Raw genomic sequence first — 17613 nt, 5'->3', positions numbered from 1 at the left:
CACAAACTTAATATTAATTTTTGCATTGATCATAACAAATGGTATCAACGAAGTAGCAATCATGTTGCCATTCAAATTGAAATAATCCTCTGTATAATCATCCGTGTCACAATTGTGTGGCTCAATCACTTTTCCTGCTTTCCACATACCACTTCCGATCAACAAAAAACGGATCATCCAACTATAACCTTCCTTATGACGCTTGCAAATAACCTTCCAAAATGTACCTTTGGATTGATCCGTTTTCAATTCTTTTTTGTGGGCTATATTATAGAGTCTCTGTAACACCTCGTGCATTCGAGCTAAGATTTGACTCATAAGACAGGGGTATAATGAACTCAATTTGAGTAGTGTATAAATGATGTTTGAAACCCAATCAAGACATGGGAAGAGTCCTTGAGCAAAGTAAAGTCGGAAGCTACCCTATGGAGCGTGTTTTCAAGTGAGTTTGCACCATATCTCAATTAAAATGAGTATACGAAAAAATCTGTAATGAATTTGGAAAAATTTCCTCCTTGAAAGTTGTAGATCTTTGAAATACCTTTCCAACGGTATATTATGAAGGTCAAATAGATACCTGTACAAAAAGTTATGCCTGTTTTACTAAAATAGTGTTCTGTCAATTTACGGTGGAATCTACGGGCCATAAAAATTATACGGGCCGTAGATTTAGGCCGTAAAACTGGTCCAGAAAGCCCAAATCACTGTAATTGATTTACGGTGGGATCTAAGGTCCATAAAACTTTTGCAGGACATAAAATAGGGCATAAAATGGGTCCGACAAAGAATTTTAAAACTTCGTTTTAAGGCTTTTTCACTTCATTCTTCACACCCCCAAGCCCTAGAACAACCTTCTATTCTCTCCCATCATCAATAACACCAAGATAAGCCTATTCTAATCATTTCAAGTTAATTCTAATACATATCCTTGTAATCTAAACAAGAAATCATCATTCCTAAACTAGGGTTTTCAAGAAAACCCATCTCAAGGTTCAAGAACTCAAGATTTTGGAAATCTTCTTCAAAGTCAAAGTATTTAATTCAAATTACCAGGTATGTAGAGTTACTATCTACGTGTGGGAACATCATTGTTCTTCCCCACGCCTCATAATCCATAAATTATTATTCTTTACGAAAACTAGGGTTTCTATATCATGCTCATGATTACCCTATGTCCATGTCCATGATTATATTATGTATGAATTGTTATAATTCCATCATTGAGTTCTTAATATTTCTTTATGATTATTAAGAATCTATCCGTAATCTATGAAAAACCCATATATCCCATTCCATGGGTTCATGCATGCTGGTTTATGATATATTATGCTATTTTCAAGAAAATACTATACATGTTTTACAAGTTCATGCAAGCAAGCTATAATTCATGATATCCATGTACAAGCGAGTTATATTCATGAAAATCATGGGCAGCAAGTGCCACTTATTTTACATGTCCATGTTTTTGGGAGTTGCTTTAATTACCAAGGAGGGCTTTAGATAGCCTGAAACTATGTAGCCACCGTAGGATGAGGATCGCTCCACCCATGTCCCGGACGATTTCTTATAATGACTAGATCCTCATAATATTATTAAACCTCATGTCCTTGGCAAGGTATGAGTGTTCTGCTGGTAGGACGCAAGTACCAGACCATGTTATCGGTTATATTTACTGCTTTCCCTACTCACGATACTTTACGCATGATATATATGTATATGTACTCATGTTCATGATCATGTTTTCAGTTTCAGTTCTTATCATGTTATTCCATGTCCCATGTTATTTCTTCAGTTGCTTTACATACCAAGTACATTCAATGTGCCGACGTCCCCTTTATTTGCACCGGGGGCCCGCATTTCACGACGCAGTGCGGTTCGGGACGACACATCTCGCTCGCAGGACAAAGATTCGTATCGGCTATTGGTGAGCCCCATCTCATTCGGGGTTTAGTCAACTCTTTATTTAATGATTAGCTATGCATCTAAGGTATGCTGGAGGCCTTGTCCCAGCGAGTATGTTTTCCATGTTCAGACTTATGTTAGAGATTTCATAGACTAGACAAGTCAATTATGTCATGTCACACTTTCGGAGTCGTATAGCCATTTTGGCTAATTCATGTTATTTCCGCACTCATGTTTAAACAAGTATTTTGATTAAGTATTATGACTTATTGCATTTTGTAAAGGCTCACCATGCATTCACATGATATTCCGCTCATGTTATGTCTCATGATGATTCAGCAAGCCATGTGGTTTGCTCGGTCATATGCAGTAAGGCACCGAGTGCCGTGTTTCGCCAGGCCATGGTTCGAGGCGTGACAGTCTCCCTGCACCTTTCATTTGCTTGTTGCTGTGAAATAACATACCTATTTGCATGTACAAGAAAAAATATCAACTCCTAATTACACCAATTAAAATCATAAAATTCAAAAATAATATATTATTAAAAAATTAGTCGCACCAAATTAACCTGATTTGATAACTTTAGGATTATTGGAATTTCAAAGTGCAGCCCGAACAGACCCGTTATCTCTCATGTATGCAAAATCTTCCGGTTCTACTTCTTCTGTATTATCCAAATATAGGATCTCATTTGAATGATAATTAACACTAAGATCACTGGGGGCCGCAACATCTTCATCAGAATCGTCACCGTCGGCAGACGATTGATCATCGTCCATCCCTTCATGATCTAATGGAATATCGCTATCTGACTCATTTATTATATCATTAGCTAAATCTTTATTGCTCACAATTTGTGTGACCTGAGTCCATGTGGGGTTATCTTCAAAATCGTTAAGCCTATAAATACGAAAAATTCATAGAATTTACAAGTCAAACACAATTATACGATCCATGAATAAAGTGAACAAAATATGATTATATTTATCTATCACTGTCCAATTTACTTGGACCTGGATGTGAAGGGTGTCGTACATTACAATACAAATTATGCAACTGCGTAATAGCATTACTTGGTCCACCCGTCTCACGATTCTACCCACTCCAATCAAAGTTATGATAGTGCGTTGAAGCCACACCATCACACTATGTACCATAATTAGTTGTATCATTTGACTGACTAGCAAATGCTACAATTGTTTGTTGTTGAACTACACCCCTTGGAAAACCAATATTCAAACTTGGGAGATAGGTAGTATCTCCAAAATCTAACTCATTGTCGATCGGTACTTCAACCTCGGTAGAGCGTTGAACTGTAGCATACATTTCAAGCGCCAATGAAGAAAGGACGATAAAGATTCATCGTCCGTAATTGGCATCTCACCATAAATTGGTGAACCATCGAGTTTGTAAATGAACTTGGACATCGTCCGTTATAACCATCGAAAGTTCGGATCATTTGTGAACATTTTACTCCTTAAGACGTGTTGCAGACGATCATATTTTAGGGAAATTGGAAACCTTTGCCCTATTTCAAGGCCACAGCTATATCTAACCTAACCTGCTTCATACACAACTTCACCACCCCAAAATAAATACACTTTAACATGAGTTTCCGTCATCTTTTATGAAATATATGAGAGAAAAAATAAAAGTTGAAGGATATGAAACAGATAAGAGAAAAAACAATATATGAAAGATATGAGATGGATAAAAGAAAATTGAAAGACGAAGGATATACCATAGGTAAAGATAGGACAATATTTATAAACAGAGAAAAGTAAAAAATTTCGCAAATTAAGTCACAAAATGCAAAAGATATTATTTTGATGTGACTATTCAAAGCTCGTCTGAAATGGATTGAACCAACAGAAATGTACAAAAAAATAAAATTAAAACCACAGCGATGTGGAGAGCAGAAAAACGGTAAAAAAAATAATAATTAAGGCCTTTTTCGCTACTTCACCGGCGAAATGGAACAAATAAATTTTGTCCCATTTTGTTGGAACTTGAACGAAAAAAAAATTAATTGTTACATTTCGCCGCAAGTGTAGCGAAATGCATTTCACGGATAACCCACTAAATACCCAATTATTAAAAAAAGAATTTTTTTTTCTATTAGCTTCAAAAAGAAGCCATTTTGACTCGCTCTTGCAGTTCCTAGTTTATATATAAGGCCAAACCCATTGATAATTTTTGGGTATTTAAACACTCAGGTAGGTCATTCATTGGATAACCCACGAAATACCCAATTTGGTATTAAAAAAAAATTAAAATGAGTTGAGAAAGCTTGATTTTTGTCTATTAGGTCTTCAAAGAAGACATTTTTGGTTTTGCTCGGACTCATTTACTTTTCAAGCTCTTGCAGTTCTAGCTTCTATATATAAACAAATTACTTGGTACCATCACACATTCTGAATTTTACTATCAAAAATCCCTGTCAGTTGTAGCCAACCATTCTATATATTTTATTTCTTCTATATATCCAGCAACTTAGACAGCCATGACCATGGCTATTCAGAAGTGGCTGCTCTTTCTGTTTTTGCATATACATCTTCACGATCTCATCCTAGCACAGTTTTATCAATGTGTTGACAAGGGTAACTATACTGAAAATAGTGCATACCAGAAAAATCTTAACTCGCTCCTCTCTTCCCTTTCCTCAAACATGGATAAATATGGTTTCTATAAAGCTTCCATTGGTCAAAACTCCGATATGGCCAGTGCTATTGTGCTATGTAGAGGCGATGTGGACCTAGAAGAATGTCGCAGTTGCGTGAAAAACCTTTCTCAAGAGCTTGTAAAATTATGTCCTAACCAAAAAGAAGTTAATGGTGGCTATGATGAATGTTTGTTGCAGTACTCAAATCGATCCATTTTGGAAAATACGTCATCTTCTACTCTATATTACTTGTGTAATCAAGGGAATGTCTCAAAACCCGGGGAATTTAATTACCAACTAGGAATATTTAAATTATTGGATAGTTTACGAGGCCGTGCTGCAGATGGTGGTCCCCTTCGAAAATATGCTAGTGGTAAGGCGACAGTAGATTTTCAGACTGTACATGCACTTGTGCAGTGTATTCCTGATTTATCTCGTCAGAATTGCTTTGATTGTCTAACTGATGCTTATGGAAGAATGCCCCCTGCAATGGAAAGATGGGTGGCAGAATAATAGGCGGTAGGTGCAATTTCCGTTATGAGTTTTACCGTTTCTTCGAGGATGTGGCGTTGGAAGCTCCGCCACCTGCAGGTGAATTACATCTTTCCAATTTGATTTGACGCTGGTCAAGACATATGTAACTAAGTAAATACTATAATTTTACCTTATTTAACAACAAAAATTTAATTTAATTAAACCTATAGACGGTTGGTTACAAAATAATGGAGTATTAAATATGGTAGAAAAGCAGACATATAAAAAGAATTTCTACTTTGAACCATAAAAAAATAAACTAGACATGCACGTGAATGCAGTGGCGTACGCAGGATTTTTCATAAGCAGTGTCACCATGTAAAAGAATGAACAACTAAATAAATCACTATAATGATATCATATTATAAAAAGACAACTCAAATCATATTAATAAAACATAGGTAAATAAACAATAAAACATAGGTAAATTTAAATATCAATATAATGAACACTAAATAATTTCATTGTAGAAAATAGAAAGAAAGTAAATTATTGTCATGAAAAAATTACAAGCACTTAATAAAATATTATGGTGAAGAAAGTGCTAACCTGATGTGGCAATCGGGATAAAAAACTAGAAAAACTTATATTCTAATTTGAAAGGTGGGCAACCATCAATTATATTTTAATTGATAAAAGAATTTTTAAGGTTATGACTTATGAGTTCTTTTTAGGGTTTTAGCTTTTAAGTTACTTGACCAATTTGGTATAGAATTAGAGTAGGAAACGGCTAAGTTATTTTACTGGTTTTAGGACTATATTTACTAGTTTTAGGACCACTGCCGTTTTGTTCCATTTATATTTTAGTTGTTTTATTGATTTAGAATTTAAATTATAGTATAAGCAAAAAAAATGAGGTCAGACAAGTTTGAACCCGCAACCTCGCCTTCAAAATAGAGCTCTTTACCAACAGACCGACGCACGCCTTTGTGCTGAAGCAGTGTCACATTATTGTTTTTATCTTTTACTTTCGTTCAATTTATTTTTTATATATGTATATTTAGTAAAAAAATTCGACGAAGCAGTGTCACGTGACACCCCTCGGACCAACATAAATCTGCCCCTGCGTGAATGGATGTATTAAAAGATAATTAAGTAAATGAAATATGTCATCTCTAACGACTTAAGTTTTCCCCCTACTTGTGCGAGACTCGTAGCTACTGCTGTCGTCTAACAACTTAAAATTTTAGATGAGACCATCACACAATTCATCGCAGTCATAACACAAAATTTGACTTGAGTTAAAGATTAATTATAGGAGCAATATTGTAAAGTCTGCAATTATATAGACTTCATTCAACTTCTTATAGATTGTGACAATACGTTTTATTTCCTACATTAATTGGAAGTATATATACATCCGGTCATTCCTTTCAAAAGGAAGAAAGAAAATATCTAAGGAGTAAATATTGAGGCTTTTAAATATCTCTACAATAAAGAATTAGAAACGAGTGGAGTTGCAAATTTTGAGAAATTTAAATTATTACATTAAAGAATAGGAATGAATGGAGGAATGGGGCGTCAATGGTACGGTTCGAACGGTTATTTTATAAAATTTATACCATACAGATTTTTTGGTTATTTTATTTAATAACTAAAATAAGACTTTTCAAAACCGTCCTATCATCTCGGTTTTTCTTTTGTATTTGTATGATTAAGTTAATTTTCAGTATTTTCTTAAAAACAAAAACTACATGTAAAAATCACTAGTAAAAGTTAGAACACGATACCATGCATACTCTGGTTGGACTTTGACAAAAACTCTCTAGACATTTTTACTGTTTAAAAGGTGATGAATCAAGAAAACATGAAAGATGACAAGAAAGAGAGTGATCTCGCTAATTTACGATAGTGTAAAACAATGTTAAGTAATGATAAAAGATATAATTTAAATCACACAAGTGAGACTCAAGAACTGAGTCTACTAATTAGATTAAGTATCCAATAAGAGAAATATAGTTTAAATCATATGAGAGAAAATATATCTAATATCCTTGTAGTTTGCTATCCAAAATCGTTCGAATAGCTTGCAGCTTACATGTTACTAATCAAGATCCTAGAATTAAGTTAGTTTTAATATATAGAAGTAGTATAAAAGGTTTCAGCGTTCAGACTTGGGTGTTAATTATGTTGCCGGGTCATAGTTGTTTCCATCACCGTAGGTCCAAGGCAAAATTTTTAATATTTTATTATCTTTAAACTTAATATATAAAATATATTCATGTATAAATATATTCGGTACGGTTCGGTATTTGTTCAATTTATTTTTATAACAATAAAAATCAACCTAATTATTCGGCATGGTTATAAATTTATATAAAAACCGTCAGTTTTGCTTAAAGAAAACCTAGAAATCAATTCGGTTAAGTTGGTTTTTAAAAACCATTGACACCCCTAGTAGCAGAATAATAGTAATTGCCATATTTATTATTGTACAACAAGAAAATAGAAAAAATAGGGAAAATTGTCAAAAAAAAAAAAAGAGAAAAAAAAAAGATAAATAAAAGGCTTAATACTTAGATAACCCTTAAATGAAATTTTTTTATTGTGCGTGAGACATGCCATGTCATATCCTATTCTTGACAAGCGCACATTACGAGTCCAACTTCATTATAACTTCTCTTTTTCTCTCCCATTCACCCCCCACCCACACCCCCGCTCCCCCGCAAGCGGCCCCACCACCGACCCCGCACTAAATACCAACAACTCATCTCCATTTGGCTGAGCACTTTTTATCTTTTACAGTAAATATTTTACACGCCATTGCACAAATTAAATAATAGAACAAGATCAAGACACAGTGAAAATTAGTAATCTCCTGAAATTAATATTCTGTTTTCTTTTTCTCTTCAACATCACTTCTGCAGTTCTCCTTTTATGTACGTATTTATTTCCCTTCTCTTTTTGTAGTCTTAATTTTCATTTGTCAAAAATCAAATAAAGATAGATAGATTAATACTAACCCAGATTTTAACTTCTTTTTTCCCCGTGTCTTTTTTCTTGTTTAATGTTTATGTTCTTTTGATTGATTTTTTAGACTTTAAAACTTAAAGAATTTTGATGATAAGTGCTGAGTGCAACACCAGTATAAATTTTTTAAATAATTTAAAGGTAAACACATCTATTACAAATCAAAGGCAAAAGATTTATATTTATATATAAAAATCAAAAAAATTTAAATAAGTATCTATACAGTCGGTTTTCAATTTTTTCTGTTATTTTTGCTTAAAACCAAAACCAAACTTAATTATGTCAGTTTTTGGAATTAAAAAATAAAATCAAACCAAATAAAAAAGTGTTGATTTTTTTCTTCGGCTTGATTCGGTCTTTAATATGGTTCGATTTTTTTCGTTTTTTCATGAATACCCGTAACTGCAAATACAAATTTTGTGTGAGTTCCTTGTTCAAGATTTATCTTTTTGAGGTTCTCTTGGGGTTGATTCAATTTTCTTGAGATGTTAAATGAAAATTTTCAAAGTTTTTTTTTTCCTGAGGTATAAGGGTTAAATTTTTTAAAGTTGATTTAGTTGAGGGGTACAAGGATTAATTTTTTTAATTGATTTAGTTTAGGGGCACAACGATTAATGAAAGAAAGAGCCAAGCAAGTTAATTGGTAAAAGCATAAAGGAGTATGAATGGATCGAAAAGGGTAGAAAATAGTTAATGGGGGTATGGTATCGATCCATTTTCTTTATAGGAGTATAAAAAAGAGTTGTGAAAATATGAGTCAGACAGAAAGGACTGAGATATAAAATAAAAAAGCAATGTTGGAAAAAAGAGAGAAAAAACCAAAATACTAATGAACTGCAAATGTATATGGAACGGAAGGCAATACGAGGAAATTAGGGAGAGACTGTGCTGACACGGGGGGACCCACAAAAACATTTGTCAAAAAATAAAAGTGTCCTCACACAACTATTGTTGGTTGTGCCTCACCCATCATAAAAGTTTATTTAAACTTGACGTGTTTTATAAGATAAAAGACTCAAACTCAACAATCGATCAAATAGACACTCGAACTTGACAAAAGTGTGTCTCATAAACATATCACAATGACATGGCAAAACCATGTTTTACATGCACAGATGAGTGAGTGAGTGACTTGAATTCTGATTTTTAACCTATGTTAGTTCATTTTTCACATTTCAAAAAATTATTTCATGTGGGTCTCATTATTTCTACTACTCCTTCTTCACCGATGTCTTCAGATTCACTATTAGCTTCACAAGACCCCCTTTTTTTTTGTAATTATATTATTACTATATCACCAAAACACATAATTTTACAGAAGAAAACCCAATAAAATATGATTATACAAATAAATCTTTTAAATGTGCATATTGTAAATTAAGCAATATACCCAACAAATTAAATGGATATTTCAAAATATGAAATCTAGTACTAAACAGTGGGTAAGGTTTGAGGGTGTGATCCGATTCATTGAAGTTAACGGGAGGGCCGAGTTCTTTTTTTGGGAAGAAGATGGAAAAGTGGGGGTGGTGGGGTGAGGGGAAGGCAACTGCGTGGGTAAGTGGCTGGGAGTTTTTATTTTTCCTTTTTAATTATTATTTTTCTTTTACATACTTTTATTTAGTTTTTTTTTAAAATGTATTTTTTATTTATATTTGTTTTTTTGTTTTTGTTTTGAATTCACATGTGTCATACAATAATTGGTGCACTTAACACACCATGAGCAAGTGTCTTTCACACACTTGACTTTATATATGGGTGTTTAAAAGATACAATTTTGCCAAACGTTTTAAGCTTAAGGGGCTATCTAGGTATTTAGCCTAAATAGAATCACTGACCAAAGAGAGGTGTCACACCATCTTTTCTATTCCTAGTTTTAGTATATATATTTCCTGAAAAGGGTAGGAGGACAAGTCAAATTGAGAAGAGAAGATAACAGTTTTCCACTTGAGGAGTAGTTAAAAACCGATACTCCTATGATACTAACTTGAAGTGTCTTTGTAGGGAATGATAATAAAACAGCTTCGACAGGGAATGATAATAAAACAGCTTCGACAGGGAATGATTATAAAACAACTCCAATAGTGAAGGATGATAAAACCGCTCGACCCCTCATTACTATCATTGTGCCAACTGTTACGATTGTTATTCTTACTGTATGTATTTCTGTCAATGAAGAAGCGAAAGAGGAAGATGGCGGACAAAATTCAAGGTAAGACAACATAGAATATTATTAGACAATATGATTAAGGAAAGTTAAACTTTTAGGACCATGCTTCACTTTTATTTGGACCATGTTTCACTAAATATTTGTTGTAAGTTTTTATTGCTACTTTGGTGAAGGTACACTCAGTGATGACATTAGCAAACAAAGTCCTTGCAATATGATTTTTCTACAATTACAGCAGCAACAAATAACTTCTCAAATGCGAATAAATTGGAACAGGGCGGATTTGGTCCTGTGTACAAGGTTGATGCATAACTGGACGTGAGGATTCATACAAAAGACCCCAACTTGCATCGGACTGAGGCTTTGTTGTTGATTTTTCAATTTTTGCTCGTGTTTCAGGGCGAGCTTCCAAATGGACAAGAAGTAGCAGTGAAAAAATTGTCAGCAGATTCAGGCCAAGGTGATCTAGAATTCAAAAACGAGGTCTTGTTGGTTGCCAGGCTTCAACATAGGAGTTTGGTTAGGTTGCTGGGATATTGCCTAGATGGAACAGAGAGACTTCTCGTCTATGAATTTGTTCCCAATGCGAGCCTTGACCACTTTTTATTTGGTATATATTGCTTAACCTTTTGTCAACTATGGAGCTTCAAAGATCACAATTATGAATAACTTAGACACAAGTATGGTCTAAATAATATCTATTTTGTCAACTTAATTTGACACTTTTATCTCATATCTGTTGTCTGTCTTATTTTTCAGTAAACTAATTGTACCTATTTAATTTATTTGATAAAGTACTTTTTTTATAGTATTAATGTATAGAAGTTTAACTTTTAAGTTATATAATTTCCTCTTATCCCCAGATTGAGTTAAACGTAGCCAACTGGATTGGGAAAGGCGATCCAAAAACAGAGGAGGCATCGCTAGGGGAATTCTTTACCTTCATGAGGATTCTAGACTTCGCATCATTCATCGTGATCTCAAAGATAGTAATGTTCTACTTGATGCAGACTTTGGCATGGCAAGGCTAGTTACATTGGATGAAGCTCAAGGCAACACAAACAGAATTGTTGGTACCTAGTAAGTTTTACATCTCTCATTAGATGGACTGACATTTTTCCTATCGCCAGTCAGGATTCTTTAACAATTTAGCAAATAAAAACCTCGAGCTGAAAACAAATCTTCCCTTGAAATGTTAACAGGATTTTCAAGATGAATACTGTTATGGTAATTTCTTACAAAATGGTTATCTCAATTTTCTTGAACTAGGGATTTGATCGTTCCTAAAATTAGTGTAATTCGAGATGAATGGTCATATAACTCTGTCTTAATACATTTTTACCTCCGACTCCCCAAGCAATTTTCGGCTGTATCTAATACACAGCATTTTGATTACGTGATGCACTTATTTAAACGAAAAAATAAGTTGTTAACTGATGAATCAAGCAACTGATGAATCAAGTAACTGATGTAATGTGATTACGCTGTTACTTGATTCCATGAGAGCTTCTTCCCCAACTTGAAGATACATCTGAAATTGAAAAATCTTAAGTCTTGGATTATGAGAGTTTAATTCATTCTTCATCATTTAAATTTCATTAAAAAAAATTCAAATGGATTGGATTATTGCGAAGAAGATGGTTCTGTGGTGGTGTTGGGATGGAAGGTTGACTGCCGGTGGAGGATGATGGTTTCGAGCGACCCATCGTGATAAATAATGGGGTTTCCTTTCTTCCATCTTTTTAATGGTTAATGGCATAATATAACGATGTTACTGGTGTGTTACATACATATTGGAAAAAGTGGTCAAACACCGAAAAGGTGTGTATTACCTTGGGAGAATTTTGGTATGCAAAATTCTTTCCGTAATGGAGAGCTAGGTTAAAGGGATTTCTGATTTCGGTATCGTTGGAGTACCATATATGTACTAAAACTGTATGCAACGTCTGGTCGACACTCACCACCAAAGCTGCAACTATCTGATGATGAAAATGAAGTTAATTTCAAGTATGGTCTTCACATTGGAGTGAGATACATTCTCACTAAGGTGCGACAAAAATTAATTTTAAATAAACAGGCATTATTTACCAGAGCCCTTAACTACCCAATTTGGTCTATAAAACACACGTTCTACTACTTCCTAAGCTGTTTCCAACATATTAATTGTCTTGCTGACCGCCCTGTTCTGACTACTAAGCGGCAGAATCAAATTTTTTGGCCTTTTTACCTTAGTATGTTGATGGAAGTGCTTAACATGTGTAAAAGAAAAATTTTAAACAGTTTAAGCTGTCGAATTGTTAGAGATCAATGTCTTGTAATTTTTGTTTTGGTTTTGCAGTGGGTATATGGCACCAGACTATGCAATGCATGGGCAATTTTCAGTCAAGTCAGATGTTTTTAGCTTTGGAGTACTAGTCCTAGAAATTGTAAGTGGCAAAGAAAACACTGCTTTAAATGTAGAGAATCATAAACCTTCCTTCGCATGTAAGAATCCGGCCAATTCAATCAAGTGCAACTCAATACCAAACTAATGGAGACCTGCAACATGTATCATACTATTCTAAAAGTGGGAAGCTCCATATGTCAAAGTTGGATTACCAAAATACCCCTCAAAAGTTGAACAATAACCATTTTGCCCTTCATCTAAAAACACTATATTCATCAATGTAAAAAAAATACATTTATAAAATATATAAATGTAGAAAAATTTAGTTACGAAAATTTATTTGTATTGGAGCTTTACAGTTTTCCATGAAATTATCATGAATTTATTATGGTTCATGTTTTAAATACAAAACAGTAAAAAGATTCCTAGAACGCAAAAAAATTGCTGTACACTGTATTAATTAGGAGCAACTCAGGAGTTTGTGATGCTTAGAATTCTGAGCCAAACTTACGTATAATTAGAGCCAAAGCCATCTGCTTCTTCAACTTTTAAAGATCTAAAACAAGAATCTTATTTGCAACTCCATTCAACTTTCAAAATCTTCAGTTTAAATCCATGATGAAGGCATGCATAATAACAACTGGGATTTACATATATTAAACAATAATATATGCAACTATTTGCGGTAAGAGATCTTCCTACGAAGATTTAAATCATTGTTCCCAACATTCGGAGTCGCTGCTTATTTTGAAGAAAATTCGTCCACCTGTCTGGTCTGCTTATCGGATTCGTCATCGCGCACTAGCCGACTTTCAGTGATTCAGCTGATAGTACCTAATATTGAACTTGTGCGGATAGGTTTCCATTTTTCTTTATCTTGTTTTAGAAATTTTCTATTAAATTTGTTTATTTTGAGTTATACCTAATTTATTCAAAGTTTTGGAAAGATTAGAATTTCATTTTCATTTATCAATTCCGCTTGTATTATTTTGCTGTGTTATGTTTGCTAATATAGCATCTCAATTGTATTTCGTGATGGTTAATCTGTCAATTAATGAAGCTAATTGATATCATATTGTCTTTGCCTTCAGTAGTCCTTGTGATGACGGCTACAATATTTAGTGAAATCAGAATCATGACTATTACACTATTAGTAGATTGCTATTATTTGAAGAATTGATGACTTTGTATCTACAACTTTTAGGGGATTTTTTGAATTGGTAACAATAAAATGGTTGATTCTTTCATTAAAAAAATATTGTTTTATGGTTTCTTGCAATGAGCGATGAATTAAAAAGGAAGGGGAGTGGTGCTGATTGAGAGTAGTTACCATAAATTTTTCATACGATAAGAACGATTACATGCATTGTTGCGTTTATGTTTATGTGCGTTGAATTCGGTTATGATGCTTGATTTATGTTGTGTTGGTATTTCAAATAGAATCATGCATAACAAGTCAAAGCGAAATGACCTTCATTTATCAGTAATTGGTATTCTTTCCATCTATTTTAAAACTCAACAATGTTTTAGATTGTATAAACTATAAATAAATCTTTTTTTTTTAATTATATAAACATTAAAACAGATACACACAGAGGTACGATAATATAACATGTATGTGCTTCATACGAGCAATATTAATATTATTGCAAATTTTATAACTTCAAACTTTTTAAATATGTAGAAATTTTATAATAATGACAGGGGACTACGTTCCCATATCAACTAGGAAATTTTGATGTCTAGGTTGGCACCTTCATGTCTTCATATCTATTTTGGGGAAAACAATTAAATTAGTATAAATATTTTAAAATAATAGTATTAGATTATGCGTACTCCCTCGAATAAAAAAGAGTGTCCACTTAACCCTTTTTTCTTGGGTCAAAAAGAGTGTCCACATATCAAATCAAGAAAGAATTAATCTTAGTTTTCCAGATTTTCCCCTATTAAGTGTTATGTGACCAAATCTCAATACCTATTTAATTAGGGTCAAATTACCTATTTTTCTCTAGGAGTTAGTATTTTCTTAAGGGGTGTGCAAACGGTAAAGTGCACACTCTTTTTGATCCGGAGGGAGTAACATTTGTGGATAAAAATGTAAATCCACATTAATTAAAATAATGATTATATATTAGATATAAATACAATAGTATAATGAAGATGCACCTCCCAATAAGTTATGATTTCTGCAGTAATGAATAGCGATGGTTCATTTAAAGTGCAATTGGTTATGAAATAAAAATCCCTTTGCCTTCGCGAAAACAGCAGCAATATTGTTTGTTTTTTCAATTGTCCTTCATTTAATAACTTTTGATAAATTAAACTTTGCATGCGTTTTTAGAAGTGTAACAGTCCTTTATCTTCAAGTGACTTGATACAGTAGATAAAACCTATATGTCTTCCTATAGATCCAAATGACATAATGGGCCCAGGGAGTAGTATATTATGTGTTATCCTATACGCAACAAGTATTATATGTCCGAGAGTGAAGAAGTGAAGAAAGCAAGAAAAGAAGTAAAAGACGTTATCATTAGATCAATGCACTTTATCGACTGCCTTATAATATTGTTCAGTAATTTAGTGGGAAGCTCCAACCTTTAAAATTGGATTATGATTTTGCCTCTGCTGTAAATTAATTAAAATGTAATGAAACATAAAACATCTAATGTAATAAATATTAAATAGTAATATTATAATTACATGAAGGCTAATCACGTTGAGGAGTATTACGTTATTTTGTGCATTGAATGAAAGCCTAATTAAAAAGGATGAGTGAATAAAAAGCTCATAAGTCCTATTTTAATGCTTCACATTCACAATAGCTAAACGTGTACAACTAATTCCTAATCATTAATAATATTTAAGTGTGAGAAGTTGAGCAGTCCTATTTTAGTGCTCTACATTCACTTCTCCCAAAATGTTTGCAGCTTAATTAGTCACTCAATTACAAATTATCTTTTAAGTACCATAAATTTCCATGGATTATTTGAATAGGAAAGCATTTTATCTTTCATCTCATTCTTTTTCCTTTCGTTTTTAATTTACTTCATTTTAAAAATTCCAAAAGCATTAAATATTTCAGTTACTAATTTCCATTGCAGTTACATACTTTGTTTTGATTAAAAGAGGATAAAACTTTTTAACTCCCTCACGTTAAATCAATCCAATAGTTATAGAAGTCCAAAGGTCTTATGAGATTATATTTTCTACTACAAGTTGCAAAGGTCCCAGTCTGGAAAAACAAAAGAATTACCTTGCTTCTCACTGAAATATAGACAGAGAAAAGGATATATTCTTTTGTTTTTGCTCTTATTTTCCAATTTGAATTTGGTTTAGAGAGCATAAAGCTCTTATCTCATGCTCTTTCAAGCATTTTTTTTTTTCATTTAGCTTTATAAATCATGTTGTTTAATTGATGCTTAAAAGTTGGATCTCTCACATGCGAAGATAAACTACTGAAATTTTGTTTCAACAATTTATGAGTAATATTTAAATTTTAAGGGAAACAATAGATTTGATGCTTTTGGAGACAGTTGAATTGAACTTTAGTTGGAATTGCGCCAATACAAATGAGGTACGCGACATGTCTTCTAACATGATCTATTCTCTCTGGCCCAATTTCTTGCAATTCTTTTTCCGGAGTAATTTCTTATTAATTTGATTGTGTAATTAATTGGTACTACCAGAAAGCTTCCTCAAGGACATTTGATTATCTTATAGTTAATTAGAGACCTCGCAGTTACCTTTTAAATTCAAATGATATCTTTTCACTATAATCCTTTCATGTATGATCTTTTCGATTGAACTCATACGGAATATATGCACCGGGAAATTTCAATAAGTTAATGCATGTGTAAGTGTATAAATTTTATAATTATAATAATGACAGGGGACAAACGTGCAACACACGTTCCCAGGGACTAGTTATATGAAATATGTTACTCCCTCCGCCTTTCAAATATTAGTCTTTTGGTAAACTAAATTTATTCAAAAAATTTAACCTTTAGGAACTTAAGAAGAACGCATTGCCTTTTTTGTTTCCAAATCCACCTTACTACTCTAATTTGTGCAGCTTTAATTAATTGAAACATTTAAGACAGAAATTAATTGTAGACAAATATTATCATAATTAAGGCTTTCAAATGTCGTTCTCAAGAGGAATGAAAAACTTCCAAGAAATGTATAATATGGATTAGAGGTAGTGTGATCTATGATTTTTTCCGACTCTAGAGTTGAACTATCATAGGTTTGGTCAAACTGGCATGAAGGAACAACTTCAAATTTGATCGACCCCATGCTGACAGGAAGCTCAGGACCAGTTCGTGACGTAATGAGATACATCCACATTGCTTTATTGTGTGTACAAGTGCAAATAGGCCAGCCATGGGTGAAGTTGTTCTCATGCTCAATAGCCATTCTTTGAGTCTTCCACTTATTCAAGAATCCAATTCAAGGATGTCAGAGTCAAGTAAATTAGCTAAAAGTGAATCTATTTGTTGATCGCGAAATTCTTCTTCTCCTCCTCCTCCTCCTCCTGCTCATCCTCCTTCTCCTTCTCCTTCTGCTTCTTCTCCTCCTTCTTCTGCTCCTTCTTCTTCTTCTTCTTCTTCTGCTCCTTTTTCTTCTGCGACTCGCAGGTTGCACATGTGACACCAAGTGCGATTCGCACCAAATGCGCAGGGGTATTTTTGTCTGGAAATTGTTCCCGTTTTGGACATTCTATAAATAGATTTTCTAGGGTTTTGGACTGATTATTCTACAGATTTTTAGTTGTCTTTTTGTGGAGCTCATTTATTATTGGTTGGTGAGGCTTTTAAGAGATTCTTTTTTGCTTTTGTCATCTTCTCCATTCAATACTTTTATAAGCTTTGTGAATACACTTTACATTATTGCTTTACCTTTAATGAATATTAGTAGCTAATCTTTTTAGCTAAGGTTGTGGGACCAAATGTGTTAGTTATGTGATTGTTTCATATTCATACTTCATTT

At 33.2% G+C, this 17613-nt stretch overlaps 1 pseudogene; it reads left to right on the top strand.

The window, feature by feature from the left end:
- The first annotated feature begins 4302 nt into the window (after nucleotides 1–4302).
- Nucleotides 4303–17613, top strand: part of LOC132047795 (cysteine-rich receptor-like protein kinase 15) — a 14987-nt pseudogene continuing 1676 nt past the window's right edge.

This window comes from Lycium ferocissimum, chromosome 2, assembly GCF_029784015.1.
Source record: "Lycium ferocissimum isolate CSIRO_LF1 chromosome 2, AGI_CSIRO_Lferr_CH_V1, whole genome shotgun sequence".
NCBI lineage: Eukaryota > Viridiplantae > Streptophyta > Magnoliopsida > Solanales > Solanaceae > Lycium > Lycium ferocissimum.
This window is presented reverse-complemented; position numbering and strand designations above follow the sequence as displayed.